The following is a 26,067-nucleotide window of genomic DNA, read 5'->3' on the forward strand; positions in this document are numbered from 1 at the left end:
CTTCAGGTAAAAACTCTGCACTACATCTGAATTTAAATCTGCAATTGCTATTGGCTAATAGGTAAACTATGACATTAGCTGGTACCATATAATGTCGCGATGCTGTTGTGTGTGTGTGTGTGTGTGTGTGTGTGTGTGTGTGTGTGTGTGTTAGTGGCTCTGCCCTTTCAGTCTGCCAGGCAACAGCATTTGTTGCATTTTTCAAACATGAAGTGGGAGTGGAGTAAGCTTCTTGTAGGGGGCGACTTGCTCTTTAAAGAGGTTCAGGAATTTAAAACCACATTTACCTTTTTGTTGAAAAAAAATTGTTGTGTCAATTGTACCATAATGTCTGTGCCATCCCCAATCAAACTACTAATGTTGTAAATGGCTCAGGAGAAGTGGTTCGTTCTGAGAAAAGCTGAGATAACACGTCTCAGGCACAGACACTAACCCATGAATTTGCATATCCTAACCCATTTGAACGTCAGCAATATATAAATGCTGGTGCCAGTAGTGCTAACCACGGAACAACGGTAGCCTGGGCTACAGCTAACAGCATGTGTTACATTCTGAGATAAACTGGGGATGTCCAGACTTTGGAATACCAGATTCATCCATAGCTTGCCTATTTAGTTTTCCGAAAACTGTACACTCCTGAACACCGTTGAGGTGGGTGATGTACCGAAAAATCAAAATAATTTATTGATGCCAAAATTTATGTCTTAATATCAACGTCATTTTGCCCATTTCAATATTTGAAAAACAATTAAAAGATGTGTGTAGGTTGCTGATGTTTGCATCCCTTTATCATACTGTGCAATGAAATGAATGGTTCATAGCATCTGTCCTGTAACTAGAAGGGAAAGACGATGATTCAAATATTGAAGCAGTGGCCGGCGGAAGCAAATAATCCAAAATTTTGCCAAACGGTTGTTGAAGGAGGTTTTTTTTGGAACTGAAACAAATCTACCACCGCTACTTCTAACTGCTGCTGTACAGGCATTTATTGTTGTTTAATCGTTTTTGAGATGAACTTCTCAATTTATCATGATAATGAGCTGAGGCCATATCGCCCAGCCTTAGTACACAATGTTTCTAGCTTCATGTACCGTCACAGAGCCATCAGGGTAAAATAGCCAATCAGCATCCATGTCCCAGCTGAATGACCTGGGTAAACCAGTCTTTCCATTGTAGGGCGGACCACTCTAAAATTTACAGTGATTATAGGGCTAAACTAAATTTGCATCCCCTAACTTTATGCATCTCTCCATATGGGAAAATCTGTTCCCACTCTAATTTTTATGTGACAACATCTGTTGCTTTGCTCCTAGTAACCAGCGCTTTCTTACTTCGAGTTGGGAAATTTGAAAACAGAAGTTGATTAAATTGTAAAAGAAGACAGACTAATCATTGAGTCTCAGCTGTTTGTGCTTGAGATCTGGAGGTTTTAATAGAATATCACCACACTGGGAGCCGTTGAATGAGTTCTTTTCCTGAAGGAAGTCCATCTGCTTTCTGATTTTTTTCCTTTTTTGTTTTTATTTCTGCCTGGCTGCCTTTTCCTGAGATTTTCCAACATGCATGTTCATGCCACTGCTGCCCCCACCTCCTTACACTTCCCTGTAATTTCCCACAGTTCCCTGCTTCACCTATTGAACCAAACCACCAGCCCAGGAGTGAAAGGGGGGGAGCGGCAGGAATGTGGCTCCCAGTTCCAGCCAAAAACAAGGAAGGCAAAACCCAAAAGACCCGCCCCTTTTGGGGCCAGAGCCTCTTCAACTGGCTGACTACAGTAGGCTGACCACCTATTCCCTGTGCCCATTGGTTGCCTTCCCGTTTTCACTCCTTGCTGATTCCCAGCATATCAGAGAACTCTCACGCTGTTTAAAGTGCATGTGTTTGTGTGTGTGTCATCACTCTGATCTTTACCGACAGCACCGTCTTGAGCCTTGCCTGGTTTCGGCAACAACATAGTCGGATAATTCCACCGCTCGGGACATTGTTCCAGCTTGGCTCTTGTTAGCTTCCGTGCAGCCGTAATAAACCTGCCCAGCACACATTAGTGTCATAGCTTTACTACCCTCATAAAATTAGCAAAGTTTATGCGGAAGAGAAGACAGTATGGTTTTCCCACAGTTCTGTGCGACATTGAAACCAGGCCAAATGCATGGCTAAAGGCCAAGTTTCTACACTACTATTAATAGAAGGCGCTCCATCCTACAGAGGAAAAGGATAAAGATAAGTCAGGTCAGTCGGCTGCGTCTTCGGGGACGTTTGCTGGTTTTTAATGCCACAATGCAGTCTTGTGGAAAGTTTGCAACAGGAGAAGAAGGCAGAGAAACTTGAGTTTATCTTGTTAAATAACAATGGTGAAAGTAGATCAAAGGTCAAAGGAGAAGATGAGGCCAAGAAAACTGGAGATTTTCTTTTATTACAGTCTGGTGTGCACGCCTTTTATCAGTTGCAGAGTTGTTGAAGAAATAGAGAGGGACACGTTTGGCTTTTCGACTTCTATTCTAATTTATTTATGGGTCTAAAACAAAAAATTGGACAGGTTTCTTGTGGCATGTTTCCCAACAGAATCTTTTAAAAAAATTGGACTAAGAGATGGGAAGTGGTTGTTTGTACCCGTGAAATGACAACCATCTGCAACACAGGCATCGTGTTTCATTAAAATTCAATAAATTTGAAGAAAAATATGTTCCAACGTCGCATTTGATTTATGTAAATGAATAAAAAATGTTTTCCAGTGATTCGCTCTTCACTAATGGTTTAAATCGGGCTGGGTAAAGCTTTAGTTTTACTTGGAGAGATTTAAGGCTGGCATTTTTATAAATGTGCACATAATTTAACTGCAGTAATTTGAATAAAATCCATTTGATGAAATACACCATAAGAAACTTTATTTTTTGTCTAACTCACATTTTTCCTTATGTTACAGGATCCCATGTTTTATGATTTAACTACATTTTTTCACCAAATAAAACTGTTATGTGGTTGAACTGTAACATCGTAATTTTTTTAAATTAAAAAATGCATAAAAAATTGATGGTAAAAATGGTAAATGGTCTGTATTTGATATAGCGCCTTCTAGAGTCATGGAACCCCCCAAGGCGCTTTACAACACAATCAGTCATTCACCCATTCACACACACATTCACACACTGGTGTGAATATATATATAATAATATATAATAAATAAATAAATAAATAAATAAATAAATAAATAAATATATATATATATATATATATATATATATATATATATATATATATATATATATATATATATATATATTTATATATATTGCTGTCTCTGTACTTTTGGCCGTCAACAAAAGACATAATGTTCATACTTTTCAGCAGACCGATGAAGACAGAGGTTTCCTCGTCACTCCAAAAGTGTGGTGCTGTGCCGCGACTCGCCATGTTGCTCCCAACTTGTTGTTTACTTCCGGTGTTCTGGCGCATACAAGACGTCTCACTACTCAAAAGACCAAGATTCCTTGCGAACAGAGCATGCGCAGAACACACGCTTTGATGGGGATATCCCGGTACGCGTTTACACGACCAAACATTCGGGTTAGAAAAGGGTTACCCCAGGTGTAGTAACCGGGTTTTTAAAAACCTGGTTATGAGCATATCCGGGTTTTTGGCGGTGTTTACATGGCCGTGCGGAACCGGGTTATTGTGAATATTCGGGTTTTAAAAGGGTTACTGGCTGCATGTAAACACAGTAAGTGTAGATGCTTCAGTATAAACCCTTAAAAGCTTCTACCTGTGTTGAAGAAAGCGAGCGTTATGGTTCAGAGGTGGCCCTACTGCACTCAGATTTGTGTCAGTTTGACACGCGCAACAAAGACTGCAAAAGGCTTCCACACACTGAAAGTATTTAGTGTTGTGATTATCCGATCAGAACGGATTGTCCTCCTCATTATTAGCTGTGTTTACTGATTTACTGGCAGCAAGAGGTCAAGCTGAGCTTTAAACCCTTCCTAAGCTCGTGGCAGCACGCTGATTTTGGCTCGAATCACAAGAGCCTATCAGAGCCCCTTTAGGCACATTCACCTTGCAGAGGGAGCGACGAGTGTCACCCTCCTTGTTAGCCCCATTGTTAACGCCGACACTTGTTGTACGTGAACGAGTTTTGTGGTGTTCTGTTATATTTTGCAGCCAGCATGTCATCGTTTCCCCCCTGGCAGTTTTATCCCTCTCTCCGTTCGTGCCGTGGGTAACGGTAATTGGCAGCATCTGCCAAAGTCCTCACAGCTCAGATCCAAGTTCAACAGATTTGAACTTTACACAGCGGATATCCAAATACTGCTTTTGCAAAATATGTGTGCCATTAAACCAGCAAGTCTTTTTGCAACATGACTTGAATAGTGAGATTTCTCTACCCGGGTTTAAATCATTCTGAATTTTTCATTCACATCTCAGTGTGGATGCCAGCTCCACGTGACGATGACAGGAAAATGTTAATGTTTAGATTAGTTGTGTGCTGTTCTGCTTTGCAGTAATGCTGGATGAAAGATGCACCAGTTCAGATTTTGAGAACTACTACTAAATCTTTTTTTTTTTTTTTTATAAATGATGCTGAAACACATTTTCCACCCTTAATTCACATCAAATGAAAGCATTTAATTCACACAACTAACCTCAAATGACCTCAGTGTGCTGTTTTCTCCTTAAGCGCTCAAGCTCAGCCAAACAGGGACACCTTTGATTTGGCAGCTTCTGATTGGCCGATAAGAACACACCTCTTTTTTTTTGCATCCTTATCTGTTTTGACATCAACATCCATATGAAAGTGGCTGAACACTCCACCTCTCTGTCTTGCACCTTGTCATTTATTGCCGTGTTTAATAATTCAGCAGATTCTCCGTTGGCGCGACCCAGATGGGTGGCCGTATTAAAATCTCCGAACAAACCGGTGGATCCTGACAGTCTAGCTGTTGATGGTTTTGTGTGTTTTAGCTAATTAATGTCTCAAGATTAATGTGTTGGTGATTAAATGGTGTGAAAGCATCACATATTCTGTGTTTAAAAAGCCGCCGTCATTGCCTTCCTTCAGCGCCAAGAGGCATTTTGTCAGAGGAAGCATTCATTCTTCGTATTTATTTTACTAATATATGGCATTTTAATGAGGGGGGAACTAACTGTTGACACGGTGAGAAGTCGCTGGACTTGAAACCAGACTGCAGGCTTGAGATAATCTGTATTCTGGAGACTCCCATCAGGTTTCTTTTTTTTTTTTTTCCGGTGAGGAACGAGGTATTTGGTTTGAGCTTGGCTCCTTCTCTCATCTGCATCCTATTTGAATTTCCTGCTTGCATAATTCCTCGGTTAATGGGGAACTGCTCAGCACTGCCACAGCTGTTTTGCCTTTCCTGCCTGGCAGGAGCGCTGCTCGCACCGTGGGAGGAGGGAGACGGAAGCGAGGGAAAAAAATGTTTAAAAAGGAAAAAAAAAAATCTGCAAGTCATGTGGCGCAAAAATACAGTACAAACAATGTGTGATCCCCTGAGGATGGACGAGGAGGAACGGAGCCAAACATCCACCCACCCCATGCCTCCAGTCCCCCTTCTCCTCATCTTCACACACACACACACACACACACACACACACACACACACACACACACACACACACACACACACACACACACGCACGCACTCACACACACACTACTCTAAGAGTACCACACCCCCTTCAGCTGAGTCTCACTGAGCATGTGCAGTGATATTGAAGAGCCCCACCTCCCCCTTGCTGCTCCCCCCCAACCTCCTCACCCAATCCTTGACTCTGCCACGCCGGTCCTCCTGTAATTGGCTGGAAACAGGTTTGAGCAGCACCAGCACGTTGCACCAGTCGGACTTCAACCAGCCGCATTTAATCTGTTTATGCATTCACAGTCCCATTAGAGGCTCCTGTTTCCTCATTAGCAAACCTGTACTAGAGTTTGAACCTTGCCACAGCCGCTCTAATCGCCGAAGGAACGCAGAATGTGTGGGAATTTGTGGCAAAGACGCTGGCACCGATACCAGCTGACAGGGTTTCTCTTCTTACCTCGGACCTGTGGCACAGTCTGTTCGAGGCTCTGGACCCGGTGTTTAAACAAATCTAAAGGGGGCTTTAAAGCCTTGAATGAATGGCCTATTTAAATAGTACATCAGAATATCTATAATAGTCATTTATTGGGTGTATATATATGTGTGTGTGTGTGTGTGTGTGTATATGTATAAATATTATAGTCTACAACTTTTGTCTTATTATTGTATTTTTGTCATATTGGCTTCAAACTTTCAACTTGAGTAAGAACGATTGTGATTGGTGTATCACTGCATGCAGAGCGCGTCAGATCCATCCATCCATCCATCCATCCATCCATCCATCCATCCATCCATCCATCCATCCATCCATCCATCCATCCATCCATCCATCCATCCATCCATCCATCCATCCATCCATCCATCCATCCATCCATCCATCCATCCATCCATCCATCCATCCATCCATCCATCCATCCATCCATCCATCCATCCATCCATCCATCCATCCATTTTCAACCGCTTATCCATCCATTTTCAACCGCTTATCCATCCATTTTCAACCGCTTATCCATCCATTTTCAACCGCTTATCCATCCATTTTCAACCGCTTATCCAGACCGCCATCCATTTTCAACCGCTTATCCAGAGTCAGGTCGCGGGGGCATTAGCCTAAGCCAAGGGGCCCAGATTTCTCGCTCCCCAGCTACATGGGCCAGCTCCTCCGGGGGAAACCCAAGGCATTCCCTGACCATCCGAGAGACATAGTCCCTCCAGCGTGTCCTGGGTCTTCCTGTAGGTCTTCTCCCAGTTGGATGTGCCCAGAAAACCTCACCAGGGAGGCATCCAGGAGGCTTCCTGACCAGATGCGTGAGCCACCTTAACTGGCTCCTCTTGACGGTGTTTGCTGAACTTGGTTAGAAATTTTTCAGATATCGCCCAATTTTAGTACATAGCCTCTGGACAGCTGAGCATCTGCTGCAGCTTTTCTTTTTGCTAAATCAAATACTCAGCTAGCCTGGCAAGCAAGACTACATAAATATATTATTTAGTCTGGCAACACTCCATTGACGGCTCTCGGTCGTGGGGCGGGTTCTACTGTTGTCTTTCAATCCATCTCCGCATGCTACTGGACAATAAACGTGACATACTCACCGCAACGGATGTCGATCCGCTGTTGAAGAAGGCAAAAATACATCCTTTTTTTAAAAATAAAGAACTTAAATACATCTTTCTGCTCCTGATTCTTTAATAAAACTCAAGTCCAAATAGTCCAAAATTGATGTAAAAGCCATTTCAAACGAGCTGTCGTCATCTTGTCCCACTCTTTTGCATCATCCCGCCCACTAGATGAATAGAGGGCCCTGATTGGCCCACAAAGCAGACAAAGCGCTGTGATTGGTTCACAAAGCACAGCACTATGATTGACCCACCATAATGGACCAATCACAGCTCTCTAGGTGTTTGAAACTCCCTAGAGGGCCAGCCAGAATGCTGCTAAGGGCTGCGGAGGTTCCAGTGGAGCGTTCCTAGACCGAACTTTGTAAAGCAAGAATTTGGTCTCGTTCACAAGGCTAATACTCAGCAGCACTGTCTGTCCACATTTCGTTAGCATGATTAAAGAGCACAACTCTGCCACCTGCTGGTGTAAACTGGTATGTGCAGTCTCCTAGGTTGTACAAAATCTGAATGCACCTTAATGATCTTATTTGATGCAACACCACAGCATTCCCAGTGTTCCCATGCTGCAAGATGGCACAGGTCGTAGCACTGTTGCCTGACAGCAAGATGGTTGCGGGTTCAAACCCTGGCTTCTGCGTAAACTTTGGATATTCTCACCATGCATGTGTCTCCACAACTTGTGTAAAAACTTTACTAATTACTATCATGTCTGACAGTTCCCACTGATACGGTGACACCTACCGACTCAACAGATATATTACACACTATATTACAAAAATGTCTCCTACCTTGCTGTGCACATTTAACTAACACCACTGAAAAGCAATGTCTCACCTCCTTCTTCACTGCTTCTCTGATAATGACACGAACAGAGGACGCTGATCTCACTCTCGTGCCCAGAGGACTGCGCATGGATGCCTTTTAGCTGATCTGCTAAATTTTACGAAGCTGGTTAAGTGAGGCAAGCTAATGCTGTGTCAGTGTTGTCATGGTTACATCTTATTCTGGGGTGAGAATCTCTGGCAAAATCTAAAATCCTCCAAAAAAAAAAAACCATTTACTGTAAGTATTTTTACATTTAGTAATATAAATAATACCATGAAAACAATAAGGAATTCCTAGTATGATGGAAGGCTGGATCTGGATCGATGAGCCGTTTGGTCTGGTTTTATTTTCAAGCCAGCGCTGCTTCAGAAACAATATAATTCATATTTGGGTCTGCAGCAGGATTTCTGTTTCCACAGAGGTCTTGAGCATGTTGTAGTACAGCCCACTGATTTGTCTGAGTATTATTAAAGCCTTTAGCATCTGAGTACTGCAGTTTCTCACAAAAACTCAAACCCACTCCTAGTCATAAAACATCCAAATCTGTACAGTCAGATATTCCCAGTTCAGTGTCACATTCAATCTGCTTGCATCAAAAAAAACGGCATCAGATCTATTTAGACAACTGAAAATAAACACCCGTGCACAAAGTGAAGGCCTGAGAGAAGGATTTAATGCCAGGGTGCATGAGTTCATGGTAAAGAGGAAATGCTACTGTAAATTCAGCATCCTTGCCGGGTTGAGTGTTTGCCAAATTGTAAACAATTAAAGGCTTTAAGGGTACTCTGTTTCCGACAGGGTCACTCAGAGTTCAGGCTTTAAAGTTGACATTTCGCGCTGCGACATCTGACATTTATACTTTAATCTGTCAAACCATCGGCCTGTTATTTTGGTTATTGTGGTGACAAACAGTGAAATGATGGACGGGACGGTCGCTGAAGGTTCGGTTTCTTCACAATTAATGCCGGACTTTTATTCACATCGTTACATCCTGACAGTGGACGTGTGTAGCTCTCAGACGCAACACAATCAATGGAATCATATTAGATGTTTTCTCAACATTGTACGTGTGTGTGCACACTTTCAGATCAGTCACAGGTGTTGTCTGTTTTTATTACTTTCTCAGCATGTGGGGAAGCCCCCTTTTTTATTTTCAATCTTTATTCAGCTTGTTGATTCTCTGTCCTGTCCTGTTATTAACTCGGTTGAGCACCGGTCATCCTCACATATTGAGTCTTCAGGAACACGAGATTTCTGCTATCCTCCGCCAATATCTGTGGGGGGAATCCACCGCTATCCACATCAGTAATGAAATTTGGGGCCTGTTTGTTATGCAGCCCCGATCATTGTTCCGATCTGAAGGCAGAAGGAGCACCGTGAACTCTGTGGTTGCCTCTAATTGTCACAGTATGTTCTGTATGTACTTGTTTCCACAACAGCTTGCACATCATTTGATCTTTACATTCACATGGAAAACAGATGCTCAACATGCTGGTTAAAACCCAAAACTAAAGTATGGATTGTTCCTCATCGTTTATTTGGTTTGGAGTTAATTAGAAGGTAGTTGTGTTTTTGATTAAAATCAGGGCTCTCGTGCCATTTAAATAATAAAATACACATGTGTACTTACTTTCATGGTAACAGTAGACATTGATGCACTAAACACAGTTATGTCTTGTATCATAAGTCAAGAAAAATGGTTCTTAAATGCATTTGAAATCTAATTTATAAACAATATTCAAAAACAGGCCACAGGTTATTGTTACTGGGCCTTTCCACCGGCCATGATGCGTCACGTCTTGGAAGGGTTCCAGAAGCCTAGGGATGTGTCGCTAGTGCTTCAAGTGTATTTTTACTACACGCTTCCAGAACGCCCCCCGAGCTCAGCAGTTCAAATCAGGCCAGACAGGATGTCAAACACAAAAGCAGTCATAAGCATCTGGAAGCTTTCAAAATAAAGTCATGGGGAAATTTCCAGTTGCTTAACTAGTAAAAAAAAAAAAGGTACGTTTTTACCCACGAAACTTTTGTAGCCAAGTTAGAACAGAAAATTACCCACAGGGCTTTTTGGATGCATTCTTTTGCCTTGCTCGTCATTGCGTGAACCGTCAAAATCAGCCACGGTCTTGCATTTCTTGGTGATTTTTGGACCTAATGGATAGGGATGTCCCATTCCGATATCGATAAGTAATTTGATATCAGCCCAAAAACAATATATCAGATTATATCCGACTGCATCAAAAATCTCCAACATAAGCAGTCTGTTAAGGTTCACATTTTAAGCAACCAGTGGTTAAAAAAAAAAGTCACTTTATTCATACTTAGTGTTATTGGCTCTTGTTCTCCGATTGAGTAATATCACTTAATCTGACCGTTCATACATTCCACACTACGAAATAGGTAAAAGTATGTAAGATCTGTGCTAATATCTTATCGGATTGATATCGGAATTGGTCAGTACTGAAGACTGCAATATCTGTATCGTATCGGAAGTGAAAAAATCGGGACATCCCTACTTATGGGACCCACATCTAGTGAAAAGCCACGGTCAGGGTTAAAGTTACCATTGATTGTTAATGTCCAAAGAGGACCTGGTGTTGGTACCAGATGTCCTCCGGTAGCCAGATCAACTTGGGGCCCTGTGTCTCCTGATCACATCGCACTAGATGATTAGCTGGACTTTGGCATGTTCAGAAAACTTTGATCTTTTACGGAAGTTATGTTGGCACGTAACCTAATCAGGTTTGTAGATCTGCTCGGGGTAGAAGGTTTTACTGGATTTGGTTCTTATTTGCAGGAAACATGGATGAATTTACCAAAGACATACATTGTTACCTATATAATTGATATTTGGTCCAGTAAAGAATCCAAGAAAGCTCAATATACATCATTAATGTAACAGTGTATGTTTTTCCGGCGATAGAAGGCAGTAGATAACTAAGTCGTTGCAAGCAAGCAGTATTTTTTATGTTTGAGTAAGACCTTACCAATGGATGCCCATTAGGGTCAAAAAGCCCTGGGGAGTGCAAACTTTAGCAAAATTCAAGCACATCAGTCTTCTGGCAACAAGTAAAGAGGTAAATGTGTAAATCTACAACTTTTAAGATTGACAAAAGCTTTGCAACCATTTTTTACAAATCAGTAAATGCATTTTGTCCTCATGGGCTCCCGTAGAAAGAAACATGGCATCTAATATGGCGTAACCCAGAGACTTAGACCCGCTCCCATGTATTTTAAACCAGATTTTTACGGCTATATGTTACAAAGCCGCCAATATTTTTCACCAACTGGGCCAACTGGCCATCATTTCATTCATTTTCAACAACATTTTGATGGATATTTTCAGAGATTAATGGTAAAAACTACACATTGTCTCTTTAAGATCATTTATAAAGTCAAAGTAATTCACTCACGTGAAATGAGGCACAATTTTAAACTTAACAGAACAAATAGTATACAACATATGAACAAATGAATTAACTAGAACAAAATGAACACCCACCCAGTGGCTGGTTCCAGAAAACATTTATCCCCACCCCCTCCATATGACCAACTACCATTAGTTAGATGATGTTTAAAAAACACAATAATTGATCGCAACATTCATGTATCAAAGAACTAAAATAAAGATCAGTTGTCGCATACTGCTTATAACTACTTAGTTAAGGCTCTGTATTAAAAAAAAAACAAAAATAAAAAAAAAAACCTTCACGAATATTTCGCCAGTTTGTTGGATTGATAGTGGTTGACTGGAATTTTTAAACAAAACGTTCTAGAAATAAACGCTTCTGCAGTAAACAATATGACTGATTAGTTTCCACCACTGTGTCTGATCGCAGAAGTCTCATGCTTCTTTTTGTTTCTGATGTTTTTAAAATTTTAATAGCTTTCTTTTTGGTTTCATAAGATAAATACAAGTTATTTATGTCCTCATTGCATGTTCTAAGTATTGGTGCTGTGAGCAGTCCCTCGGGACGCTCACACCACAGATTTTAATTCTCAAGAGTGTTTCTTTTTTTTTTTTTTGTTCCTGTTTAAACAAAAGTTCTAATAAACAAATTACCATGTGGTAAAGACTGAGTTTGCATGCAGCTTACGTACATTTTATACAAGGTTCTTTGTACTGCAAATATTAGTTTGTTTTAACGAAAAGGTAGAATACATTTTTTTTACTGGGCTCCAATGTTGAAAAAAATGCCCAATGTCAGAGCTAATGAACCCCATTTTATGAAAAGATACAAGGTAGTATAAACCCTACAAATTGTACCAACTCGTACATTACAATTATTAACGTGGGATGTCCTATGTATTGTAAAAATACAAATTAATTAATTACGTGGCAAATAAAACAAATATGAAATAAAACCATAACTGATGTCCCTTCAATACTTTCATGATTCAATTAATTAAAAATATGGTTGTTTTTAAACACTTTGAATATTTACTAAAATAAATGTTTTGTAGCTTTTTAACTTTGCTGCTATGTTTAGGATTCTTGTTTTTAATTAGGAAGAACTGTCAGTTAAAGTTAGGGGTTTTCAAGTAACATGCTTATCCACTTAAGAAAACATGTGATTTTTAGTCAGGATAAACTGAAACATGCTGGACTTTGATGAAAAAGAAAAGCCCAAAAGTATCTGAAAAAACTTCAGTACTAAGGTTTGGTCATTGACCTATCAACCCTAACATCATTTGCTACGTGCGCCTTCCTAAGGCAGCCAGTTGGATTATTATGGTCATTATCGAGATGCTACACCAATATGAAGCATCCATCTTTAGTGGAATCAACCAATAGTAAGACTTGTTTTTGCCAGTTAGCCAATTGTCTGAGACAGAAAGTGGCTGAAGTTGACCCAGAAAGTCGCTAGTTGTATCTAATTGGCATATAAATGACATCATCACATGACTCCACCTTTGTTTGCTGCTAAAAATGTAACTTTCTCCACAATATCCAATATGAAAAAAGTTCTAATGTCCACAGTAGATATAGTTGGCTTCATCTTAAGTTTATGTTGCTTGTAAAACTTGTTTTGTGAGTGGGTGACATCAACCGAAAAAGGTTTATAGTTGTAGCATCAAGACAATCAGGCTATTATGTGGTTGAGTTGTCTTTATTGCTTAGCTTTTCTTGTGATCTGGTTTAATCGACATCAATAACAGCAATAACGACTATTACAACTTGATTTAGCTTGTTGGTTCTTAACCACAACCGATATTGCTCTAAATCAGTTTATCAAAAACTTTTTTTAGTTTGAACAACCAGTCTCATTGTTTGGTTGGAAGCCGTTACAGATTTAGATATATTGCTGTTGGTGTGTGGAAATCCCCACGTTTCTGTTGTCATCACGCCAAAAACAAACCCAAAGTTGCATTTCAGTTCCTCAAGATTCAACATTTATAAGTGATTTTTTATTGTGTGTTTGATGTTAAAGCAACACTCCTGGGACGTAAAGTGACTGAGGGAAGGTCATGAACTCAAAAAAAGGTGTTTGCGTCTTTCTATTTTTTTTTGGAGACATTCTCCAGAAACGCAAACAAAAATATTCCTCTTCTCAATTCACCCTGATGCCACGTGACTAGTGGTCTAAACAATAGTGTGTGTGTTTAAAAATCGATTGATCAGTGGGACCAAACTTTTCAAGACTCAGTAAATTAAAAGTGCTCACCGTCCATAGATATGTGATTTTTAATATAAATAAAATACAAAGATTATTTGACTGTCACTTTTTTTTATATTTTTACTGTTCAAAACAAGGACTTAAATCGACTTATTAGTACAAATCTGAACTTAAAAATGTTAAAAAATGTTCAATATAGATGAGAGAGACAAATTTCTAGTCAACTCTACCAGAGTCTAACTCCACTCCCATTTCCTGTTTAAAAAATGCACCACAAGGAGGCTTTGTCTGGCAGACCAAGAGGGTGGAGCCACTAAAATATACACACTCACACAAGCTCACAGCGACATTGTGACATCATATGGTACTAGCTAACATCATAGGGTACATCTTAGCCAATTGCAATGGCAGATTTAAATTCAAATGTAGTGCAGAGTTCTTACCTGAAGGGGATGCAACACTGACAGTTTTGGGCAGAATATTTAAAGTTTGCACTAAAAATGTGTCATATCATTGAATACACGTGTCTACAGCACCATTAGACACTAATTTATATAGTTTATCCACAGAAAAGTTGATTTGGGGGTGACTTGCTCTTTAAAAAAACAACTAACATTCTTTTTTGTTTTTTAAATATATTTTCCAAATGACCTTCGATATTTTCTGTGGAACAAATGAGTGGAGCTTCAGTTGTCTAAAACAATGTGAGCAGACAGAAACTAATCAGGAAGTCTTGTTTGAGGCCAGGTAACACTGAACTTTCAGATCCTTTCTCTTGTCTACTACTGTAAACAAGAACGTCCTATTTAATTGACCCGATTGATTAGAGAAAAAAGGCGATGGGCAGGCAGACACACACCCCCGTCATCACTGCCGCTAAAGGAGAATACCCACAAAGCTAATTAAACAGAGCAGACTGGTTCATTTGCATGTTTTTGTAAGCATTAATTAAGATATGCAAAATATCCAGATGAGCAGCGCTGCCTAAATTTATCTGTGCAACTTGTCAGCGCAGAGGTAAGGACAGGAAAATAGACTGAGGCCGCGTCCTCCGCCGTGGCATTAATCTGAGGCTTCCTGCGTCAGAGCAGCGGGAAGTGCGGCACGTGCAGGAATTTGTCTCTTTGACTTTGACACTTACATATGAATATATTTCATGTAGCGACACAGAACAGAGACAGCCGAACCTCACGTATGATGCAAACAGGCTGCAAGACCTACGACGCTCAGTTCGACACAGATAAACGTGAGAGGACGCCGGCGCAGCTGTGGGGGGGTGCGACTCACTTACACCACATTTGTTCACTTTGATTCAAGCAGCACAAACAGAAAAAAAAGTGGACACAAAACATTCAAACCAGTTAAGTTTCAGAACAAATTCTACTTGGATATAAAACATCAAGCTAGCTACATCACATATTTTTTGTTGTTATATTCCCATGAGAACACTTTATTGATATTAATGCATTTCCTAGATTTTTCTTTAACTCAAAACAGAGCAGAAGGGATTCATCGAGTCGCTTGGATGATTAAAATGTCATCAAGTTATTTGCTTCAGTGCTTTGTTTATTTAGTCCACACAAATGAGGATTTTTCTTCATCTTTATTGTTTTCTGGTGCAAAGCATTTTCTGTGTGAACTTTTTTCAAATCTCTGTATTTAGGATAATGAAAATTCAAAAGAATACTGACAAAGTTATGAATCGTTTAACGCAGCTACTGCCCCAAATCATCTTTGTTTAGAATCAACAGAAATGTTAAAGCTGCAGCCAGAGGCTCATTAAGGTCATTTTCTGCTCTGAAGACCTCTGCTACGGAGGTTTCACAGGGATTTATGTACTTTCACTTTGATGTGACTTTTGCTTTGAAAGTTTCTGGATGATTTACACTGGTTTCGTGTTTAGTTTCCTGTCTGAGTCAACTGTGGAGTTTGATACGTAACGTAGTGCGTAAAAAAACAGACTCAAAATGTAATCATCACATCCTTTTGCTTCTGGGATGCGTCTAAAACGTTGCACTTTGTGGCTGTTGGAAAGGAACCGATCCACTAGAATGGCAGCTAATTGCCGTACATTTGGCGGCTTTTTCGCATCTGGTGGAAAGTAACCCCAAAATTCCACTACCTCCGCTCCGCTCCGGCACGAACTCCGCAGCAAAATCGGTCCCTTTGTAGTCAATCAGAGCTGTTCCACTACTGCTCCCGCCGTTCCACCATCCGGCAAAAGTAGGATCGATTCTATTTTTGCCAGACGCCGGAGCACCTCCGAAGTAAATGGAAAGAAATCACAACCGCCCAACAGGAAAAGGAGCGAGCACAACTTCAGTTTTTCACAATAAATCGATAAACAAAAGGCGTTTTTTGTTTCATATGCACAGGTTTAACAACTTTTAACAACTATCAATGGTGGCTGAAGTTTAAATGCACAAAAATAAGCCATAAATACAGTTTCTACTATCAAAGTAGTCACACTTTGTTGATCCAAATACTGCTGATCTCTCAACACAAATGATGGGCAGATTAAACAGCTCATGCCGATGCTTCTCCCACACAACGGGTGTTTGGATCTAACTTCCGCGTTTATTGCTCGGACTGTATCGCAAGATCTCGAAAATCCCGCGCATGCCTGTTTGCGCACCTCAGGTCTCCGCACCGGAGCGGAGCCGTTGTAGAGCGGGTACCAGTAAAAATTGAGTTCGGAAGCGAGCGGCTGCGGAAGGCGGGGGCGGAGGTAGTGGAATTTTGGGGTAAGGGTTAAAGTCGATGGGGGTATTTAAACTGCTCGCGGAGCTCTACATCATGGATGCATCCGAAAAGTGTAGCGTTTCATTGCTTTTCAAAATGTACACTCTTTTTACGTGCTACGCTTCTAGAACACGTTGAGTTCGGCAGTTCAGATCGGGCCAGACATAAAATCGGTCACGGGCAACAAACAACACATGCAAGTCCATCCAGTTGCTTAAGTAGTTTATTACCTGTGGCACCACCCAGGCCGAGGTAAGAACAGAAAATAGCCCACAGACCTTTTGATTACATGCTGCTGTCTTTCTCTTTGTCATTGCGCGAAATACCGAAATCACGCGGGATCTTAAAATTCTTCGATGATTTTGTGACGTCATCGGACCACCTGCGTAGACTGCTTTCTTTGATGACTCGTGTCTGAAAAGGTTGCCGTGGGATGGTACATGCCACTGAGCTCGTGGGGAGACAGCATCTATTACGTTACATGCCGCTTCCACAGCCGGGTGTTTGCCAGTCATGAAAACTGACAAAAACACGTAGTAAACCGAGATATTTCATCTGGTTTCAGCACAAGAGTTCCCAGTTTCTTAGGACATTTAGATCTGATTTCCTTTTTTTAATAAACAATACTTACATTTTTTTGTTTTTACTGAAATCTTTAGCAAATAAACGATGTAGCTAATTCCAAATATTAGTTGCTATCAAATATAACCAGTATGTACTGGAAACTGTTAATGTTTGAAAGAAAACATTACAATTTTTCCTAAAGTGTCCCAAATTTATCAAACACTTAAGCTTGTTCAGAGTTTTATGGTTTAATAACCAAAGTCTTATTCATGTCTTGACGGCTTTTCGACAGTGATTACGACTCCATCCAAACCTTTACTCTGTAAATACGTGAAACATGTATCAGAAATCTGCTTTGGGTCTCTGATTGTACTGCGGGAACTCGGTCTCGGAGCAGAGCGGGTCCTTGCCGGCTCGCTGATGGATGGATGCAGGATGAGGTTAGTCACGAGGGAGATCCGGACTCTCTGGAAAAGACCTGTTGCTCTGGCTCTCTGCGTGTTTCTCCCTGCTGCGCTGCGGTCCTCCGATGATCTCATCTGCTTACGCACAGAGCCTCAGCAACCCACACATAAACACCACACGGACTCATCACATCCTGAGGAAAACACTGCTGGTGATTCCCTCTGAAGGGAGCTTTACAACGTTCAGGAGCGAATCACAGAGCGGAATGAACGCAGCTGTGACCAAAAAGTCCTCGTGATGCATTTTACTTTTACATGGTGGGTTTAAACTTTTCTTTTGAACTTCCAACCAGACCATTTGGATTTAAATCGTATTCAAATTGGCCGATTAAAATCATGGCTAGATGTGATATTTGGTGATTTGGAAATGATTTCCTGATAGAATTAAAGTGGAATTAAATCATGTTTGGATATCTTTAAACAAATTTGCTGCTGAAATCAGTTTCGGCATTCGGAGGGGCCAGGCTGCAGTGGTTGGTAAAATGTGACAGTCATTTCCATTTTCACTTTGAGGCTCAAGCGAAAGCCAAACACGCGGATCGCTAAGTAGTTTGACTCAAATGGGTGTCACATTTTTCTGCTTCAATTCTGTCCCAATAACCCGTGTTGAGGTACAGTGAACATTTTTAGACGAGGTTCAGGAGCATCAGAGCTGTTGACTTATTGCTTTGATGCTATTCAGCACTCAGGTAGGCTGGAGCTTTTAAAATCCTATTGCAGTTGAGTGCTGTTGTCACGAAGACTATCTAAATGTCATTTTTATCCCCATATGACCCCTTAATTCTACAATAGATTGTACGTTTATGCATATGTTGAATCTACATATTTATGTGCTCACACACATGAAAGAAGATTTATATTACCCATCACCAAAAAAAAAAGGGCGAGCTATAAGACATCAATGCAATGAATGATGGCCGCCACAGCTAATCGAGCTTGGAAAACACAAAAATTGCTCTTAATCAGTAAATTTTATAGATTCTAAGTTAAACTCTGTCATGGTAATGAGAAAAAGTTATCCACGTCACCTGCTTTGGTTACATAATAATTTTGTTTGAAAGTTTAGCCATAAACCTTTTGAGTCAACCCATTTAGTCTGCTACCTAAACGTTTCACGAATCATTGGACAAATTTGAATAAAACACTCAAAAATCTTTGCTAGGTGTATTTTTTTTTACAACTGTGTAACTTTTGGAGTCAAAACAATAAAATGTGACTGCCTCTAACCTTAGATAACACAAAAATTGTGATATTTCTGTCAGTTTCACATGTATTAGGCAGTAATTTGGGCGGAGAGTTGTTTACAACCAATACAAGTTCAAAAGCTGCAGATCATGCAAAGTCTTGCATGACATTTAGATTTTCTTTGTTAAATTTTGTCAAACTTGAACAAAGTCTTTGTCATTTCTTAGCAAAAGATGATCAAACCTTCAAGAGTTTGACTCAAAACACACTGGACACTATGCATTCCTTGAAGATTTACAAGGTTTTTATTAGGGATGCACAGATGCCGATACCAGTATCGGTATTGGTAAAAGTTAACCGATACCAGGAACCGATACCAATGCAGTTGCTTGAAAATGGCTTCACTGTAATTTGGCATTTCTGTTCACCAAACATTTTAGTTTTGTGATGATTTCTATTCATATATTTTACTTTTTATCTACCTCACAGTCTTTTCCTGTTGAAAGCAGAGAAGAAATTAAAATCTGTATTCCAAATCATTGCATTTTTTGTGTGGTGGAAGTATCGGTAATCGGCATCGGCGAGCACTCAGATCCAAGTATCGGTATCGTATCGGTTTGGAAAAAAGTGGTATTGGTGCATCCCTAGTTTTTATTCTAAGACACTGTCCAGACAAGATTTTAGATTTATTGTTAAATTTCAATTCTTCTTAATTCCACTCTTTCCCTATTTAAGGTTGGATATTGAGCCATCATGGAATCACAGAATGGCGCTAAGTCCACTGAGTGAAATTTGTAGTAAAGGTCGAGTTCTCTTGATCTTTTGCAGGTTTGTTAACCAACAGCTGATGTAACGCTGACCGTCGTAACGTAAAACCCACTATGAAAAGGCGCCATGTGCTCATTCGCAGCTGTGCACTATTAAACAAAAGCTCACAGCCACACAGCCGCGAGCACCAAAGTGTGTAGGAGGTAATGAGCTCACGTGTACACACAAACACATTCTTAGATGATTAATCAGATCTCATCCATTCACTTTGAATTGACAGTCTCCGCGCTCGTTTTCCAGGTGTTTAAGTGACTTTGATGAATTTTCATTTTCCCCGTTTGTCCCTCCCGCTCTCTCTCACCTCTGCCATCTTTGGTTGACCATCTCTCCCTCCCCTCTTGCACTCCTTGTATTTTTTATTTTTTACACACGCATTTATTTGAAAGCGATTGACCGCTAATGACGAATGAAAAAGTGGTTCATTTCCTGCTGGTGTGGAATAGCTTCTTAAAAGAAAGGAGCACAGCAATCGCACACAAGCTGGCAGGGCTGATTGCCGCTGTGGTCCTGAATCTGTGCTGCGTTCAGGTTCTGCTCCTACCATTATTTGTGTTATTTTAGGCTTGAATGGAACCACTGGTTGCCTATCTTTGTGCTGGGAAATTTTGCATAAAGATAAAAGTTTTTGAACCCCCACAAGGCACCGTTGGGTGTCTTATTACATCCTACTTGATTTGTTTATGCACTGCTATAAAAAAGTTTTTCCTCTTTCTGTGGATTCCTGCTGTGTCGACTGAGTGGCCTCATGAGAGCTGATTTGTGGTTGTACAGTTACTTTACCGAGATTGGTGTAATTTAGTTTTTCTGTTTGTATTTGATCTGAGGGGAAACAAACCCAAGTGGCTAAAAATGGTTACGAACTATTATCTGGAAAAGCTGGAAACTTATCTGCACGTTTTTAATTTGGGCTGGGAAATGAATCAGATTTGTATTCAGTTTCAGCACCAAAACGATCACAAAAAAAAGTAAACGGCAAAGAAAAAAATGATTAAAAACATACAATTATTATTCTGCTTTCAAGCATGCTTTTATTTTGTCGTGGCATGCAAATGATGGAACTTCTACCCTTAAACTTGATGCCTCATGGGGTTATGTTCCAAACATATCAGCACAACTAAAGATGACAGAATGAAGGCAAAACACAGACGCAGTATTTGATGCTTCACAACAATTAAGAGTTCAGTTGGAAAAGAGATGAAAGTAAATCCACCAAACTTTATTTTGACTGATTGACAAAGTAAGTAATAAAAATACGCTTAAAAATTTTTTTTTTAATAAATCAGGGTTATCTGTATTTGAAATGATTTCTTGAAGTACATTCCTCTCGATAAATATAAAATGTGTCACCATTCATTAATAACCAATACATATTTGTAACAGTAACACCAAGCCTCACCATAATCAGTATAAAGGACAAACTGTTATTTAGCATTCATAAACATTAAAACCAATTTTAAATGGTACCATTTTACTATGGTGTTCTAGTCTGTTCTGTTGGTCTCAGTGATGAAAGACAAGGCTGGGACAGTTGGTAGCATGAGTTAGGGATTTCCCGATGCAACTTTTTCACTTCCGATACAATACAGATATTGCAGCCGTCAGTATTGACCGATACTGAAATCATTCCAATACAATATCAGCAAAAATCATACACTTTTACCTATTGTAGTGTGGAATGTATGAAAGGCTTGATCAAATGATACTACTCAATCGGAGAACAAGAGCCAATAATAGTAAGTGTGAATAAAATGACAATTTTTTATTAACCATTGGTTGGAAAAATGCGAACGTTAACGGACAGCTTATATTGGAGATTTTTGATGCAGTCCGATATAATGAGATATAGTGTTTTTGGGCCGATATTGAAATACTTTTGATATCGATATCAAAACAGGACATCCCTAGCATGGCTAACTAAAGGCCCATTGCTCTGGATAGCATACTGTCAGAAGTCTTGGAAAGAATTCTGCTGGACAGAAATAATGACACCTTAAAAATGAAAGATAATCATCAGTTTGGGTTACCATAACACACCACACCACACCATACCACATTTATTTATTGAGCACATTTAAAAAAAGCATGTCAGCTGACCAATGTGCTTGAACACAGAAAGAGGACAATGTAAAAAGAGACAAAAGAGCAGTAAAACCAATGTTAAAATGAGCCCACACTATCAAAGAATGTACAACAGGCTGATTAAATATAATGTCAAGAATGCAACCCAATTTGAAAAAACAAAACATAAACCATTGGTTGCAATAACAAGATAAAAACAACAGAATAAGAGCAAAAGAGTGATAAAACAGTAAAAGGAAATAAATACAATTCAGTGACAAAGTCTGCTAGTTAAAATTTTACCGCCCAAAAGCCATTCTGAAGAGATATGTCTTAGCAGTCAAAGATGTGGAAACATTGGTATAACAGTCTTTTCCTTTTTTCGATTAGCAAGTTACTATAATGCATACTTTATTTTCAAACTACTGTTATTATTGTCTCTTGTTTCTGTTTTTCATGAGTATTTGTCTCTTGTGCTTTAGTGTCATATTGTGCTTATTTTATTTTATCTTACCTGTACAATGTCGGAGAAGAAGAAGAAGAAAATATCACTTCTATAGCGCCTCTCAAGATAAAAATTACCAGGCACTTAAGCATAATTCTGCGCACACGAAGACGCATAAGAGACCTGGATGATGAAGCTCAATGGTTAAAGGAATCACTGAAGCGGTGTGAAGCGCTCCGTCGAGCGTCTAGGCGGTACCGTAGGAGGCGAGCTGCCATGGTTCGCCGCATGCTACAGCAGAGGGCTATCTAGGTGCGCACAGCGTCCCCCGGTCCCCTCCTCCTCCCCCTCCCTCTTGTCCGGAACTTTACCTCACCAGTCTGAAGCAGCCACCCTGTCCGCAACAAGTCCGGACCTGTTACTAGGGGCTTCGTCCGGTAAAATTCCGGAACACGTTATCCGGATGTTTGTATTCAGACACAAAGGTCTTACGGACAGAGTCCGGAACATTTCCGTTTTTCATGGCCTGTCTGAAGGGGGCTTTAATGTGTGGGGTATGAATAGCATTTCATTAACCCTGTAAAGGGTTGTTTTAGCACATAGTGGCTCAAGAAAAGAATTTAAAACAATGAATAAGTTGCATAGTATCACTTTAAAAGTTGCGCTTACATGGTAGTAACATAGTCTGATGAAATTCTTTCTAGATGAAATTTATAGTTGAACAGATTTGGCTCGCGGTTCGGCAATAAATCAGTCAGTTTAGTTTCTTTCTCACCCTTAATTAATGCAAATAAACACACAAATCGTTTATAAAGTTTTTGCTGGTTAATTAAGTACCATCTATAAACTATGAGCCATTGATAAGGCAAGCCTACTGTAAAAGGATGTTTGCTATACAGCGGTTTTATTTTGAGAGTTCCACCTACGTATACTGTGTATATTGCTTGTGTATTTTCTCCTAAAGAGGAGGAATAAGTGCAGTGTGTTTGTTCAACTCACTTAACAATTGAGTAAAATAATCGTAATTTCAACACTGACAACAGTTATATTAATTATGATTCTATAATCATCCAGCTGAGTTTCTAACCCGCAATGCGATCTAAAGACAATTCAAGAACTAGAATTACAAACTGCTTGTCTCAATCCAGATGGAACACCATCCTGATCTGAAGCACCATCTGATAAGCCTTCTGTTTTTTCCTCACACTTTGACATCTTTGCTGACATTCCCCTCCTCTTCCAGATCCCAGAGGAGACTTACCAGAGTGCCGCTGGCTTAAGCGACGTCCAGCAGAGGGAAGGCAGAAGGAGAGAAAGGCAGGAAAGGACAAAACACGGTGTTCGGAGGAGGTGAAAGCTCTGGATGAGCCACGCCCCCTTCATATTGAAGCCCCTCCCCCAGAGGAAGTGTCGTGAGTACCTTTTTTTGTCTGTCTTTGACTCATCCTCAAATTTACTTATAAACTCTTTGTTTTCATGCAAAATGCTCTAAATGGCACACCTAAAAATAGAATTTGATCCTTTTTTTCTAGATTTCAGATGTATTTCAGACAGTTTCTTTAATCCCTTGTTTGCATACACAGATTAGCTAAACATGATGGCATATGTCTGTTCACCAAGTGGCAAAGATCCAACGAGCTCTTCCAGGGAAGCCAGTCTTGTTCTTGTTCAAATGCTTAAAGACCAGCTTAATAGGTGCCTTGATGTTGAGTAAATAATGCATGTTAGGTTACTGATTAGAATATGTCCCATGAGCACCACAGGTAAGTCATGTCACCTGACGTATACCTTCAGTTACAGGAAACAGGAAAATTGTTGGACGGGTTTTTTTCTTTCTATTTTTAATCGGAGTCAAACGGGGTGAACGTTTCGGGAAACCAGACAAAACAACCTTGTTTTGCTGCTGTCCTGACGTAAGCAGATCACACGTCGAACGAAGAACAAAAACTACTAAACATGAAGGTTTTGCTAAATTTTCAAACAACTAATAAAACTATATTTTCTTTAGTTCCTGTCTGTAGCAACTACAGCTGCACCTCTCACCATCATCAGATCAAAACGTGCATTCATTTATTTTTTTAAACTGATCTCCAGCCTTTTTTTTTTACTTAAGCCCCCTAACCCACCCGGCTTTAACCCCCTACAAGATAAAAACAAATAAAATAAAAAAAAAACATGTGAAGGCTGTTACCTGCTACTTTGAGGGGTGACATTTTTCACAGGATGCTGAACTTTGGCTGAGAAGCGAGTAAGTGACATTTTGGCATTCGCCATTTGCCGGCAGGGCTGGATTTGTTTAATGGCGACCTCTCAGGAAGGAGCATGAAGTGGTGTGACTTGTGTGTCTCTCAAGCAAAGAAGGGACAAGTAGACATCCTTTTATTGTTGCCGTTGCCACTTAGTGGAACTTTTTGACAGCCGAGCCTATTGGAAGCTCTCATAGCTTTTCTTTCCTTCTTTTTCTGGGTTGAAAACCTGCTATTTTATCTGTTTGAACAAGACAAGATTAATTCTTATTTCTCGTATAATGACTGTGTTAAAATATACAGCTGCCTTTGATGGAAGTCTCCGGGGAGACGATTGCATCGTTGTAGTGTAAGAGTGTAGTCTGTAATTGATGAATGTGTTGTGCTTGTGCATCAGAAGAGGCTTTCAGTTCCTCAAACGCTTAAGTAAACAGATACACGGCGAGTGAGAATGACAGATTGACTTTGGGAGACGCACCTGCACCATCTCAGCCAGAGTTTAGGGCTCCACCACCTACGTCTGGTACACGCGGCAAGATCATTATGCCAAATTTTCACCAGATTTTCCTTTTTTTAACAATCTTTAGAAAATCCACGATTATTGTAATGGCTGTAAAGTTAATCTCATCAGATATTCCTGCCATGTATGGTCTATTAAGAGTGCACTTGTCTGCCCAGAAGCACCTTGGAGTTGCTATGATCATAAATGTTGTTGGCCTGATATTGCAACGTTTGTGGTGTTTGTGGTGAGCCACAAAGACAAAGAGCATGTAGCCTTTTAACTGTGACATTTGGCCAATCAGAAAGCAAGGTGATGGTGTACGTACCAGATCTGCTCAGGGACAATGCCGATGACGTCTCACTAGCTACGCCACTTGGACAAACTACATTTTACCCCAATTTTTACCCAGTTGAAGCTACAATGGGCAGATCTGCAAAACAAGTCAGCCCAAATCATTTTTTCATTTCTCTTGACAATGTTCTTGCATAGTATAGCTATAAATATAGTGTGGACATAAAAAACTGAGGTGATTCTCTCACTTTTGCCTAAAAACCTCTGCCAATAACACAACTTGGTTCGAAATCAACTATTGGATCATCTGGTATTTGATCTTACTGAACCGCCCCATTCACCCAGTCCTCCATTCGTTATGCAATAGTGTATTTAGCAACAGATCACCACTGGTGTGAAAGGGTCTTTGATCACTAATACCAAAGAAGGAAAAACAGCCAACGGCTAACACTTCAACGTTGGGACAAACTACCAGAGTCATTTGAAATCACAGACAACAAAAGATCTTTATTTAAAACTCAGGCATTAAATGTTGTAGTCAACAATGTCTATTAGGGATAAAGTACATAAACACAACTGGCCAGAGTAAAAAATAAAAATAAAACAACTTTATTAGAAGTAGATATTTCCACCTTTGTTAATTGTAATCAGATTTACAGATATTGAGCTACATTTTTGTGTTATATTAGCAAAGAGTCATTTACTATAAGCACCTCTCTGTATCAGAATTGAACATGACAATTAAAAAAAACACGAAAAACAGAGCAATAAAACAAATACAAACATCACACAGATATTGATTAAAGTGATAAAACAGAGACAAAAAAATTCTACAAACCATATTACGTAAAAGCCAAATGATAAAAGAAGTCTTCAAGCAACTATTGAAGACCTGTAGTGATGGTGACTGTTTGATAGGGTGGTAGCTCCTTCCAGAGTGTAGGAGCTAAGACAGAAAAAGCCCAATCACACCTTGACCCTATACCTAGATCAGCAACTCCCACTCAGCTGAGCGTAGGGCGCGTGAAGGGGTATGCCATTGTAGTAACCCAGCCAGGTACGGTAGGACATTACCATGAAGAGACTGG

At 40.0% G+C, this 26,067-nt stretch overlaps 1 protein-coding gene across 3 annotated transcripts in view; it reads left to right on the forward strand.

The window, feature by feature from the left end:
• The window catches only part of LOC107394422 (zinc fingers and homeoboxes protein 2), a 186,885-nt gene that overhangs the window by 43,113 nt on the left and 117,705 nt on the right, over positions 1 to 26,067 (forward strand). For all 3 annotated transcript variants that reach the window (XM_015973353.3, XM_054744997.2, XM_015973352.3), the window contains exon 2: positions 23,184 to 23,352. The gene's annotated coding sequence lies outside the window, so the exon portion shown is untranslated. The remainder of the gene's footprint in view (positions 1 to 23,183; positions 23,353 to 26,067) is intronic.

The sequence above is a fragment of the Nothobranchius furzeri genome, chromosome 19 (assembly GCF_043380555.1).
Source record: "Nothobranchius furzeri strain GRZ-AD chromosome 19, NfurGRZ-RIMD1, whole genome shotgun sequence".
NCBI classification, from domain to species: domain Eukaryota; kingdom Metazoa; phylum Chordata; class Actinopteri; order Cyprinodontiformes; family Nothobranchiidae; genus Nothobranchius; species Nothobranchius furzeri.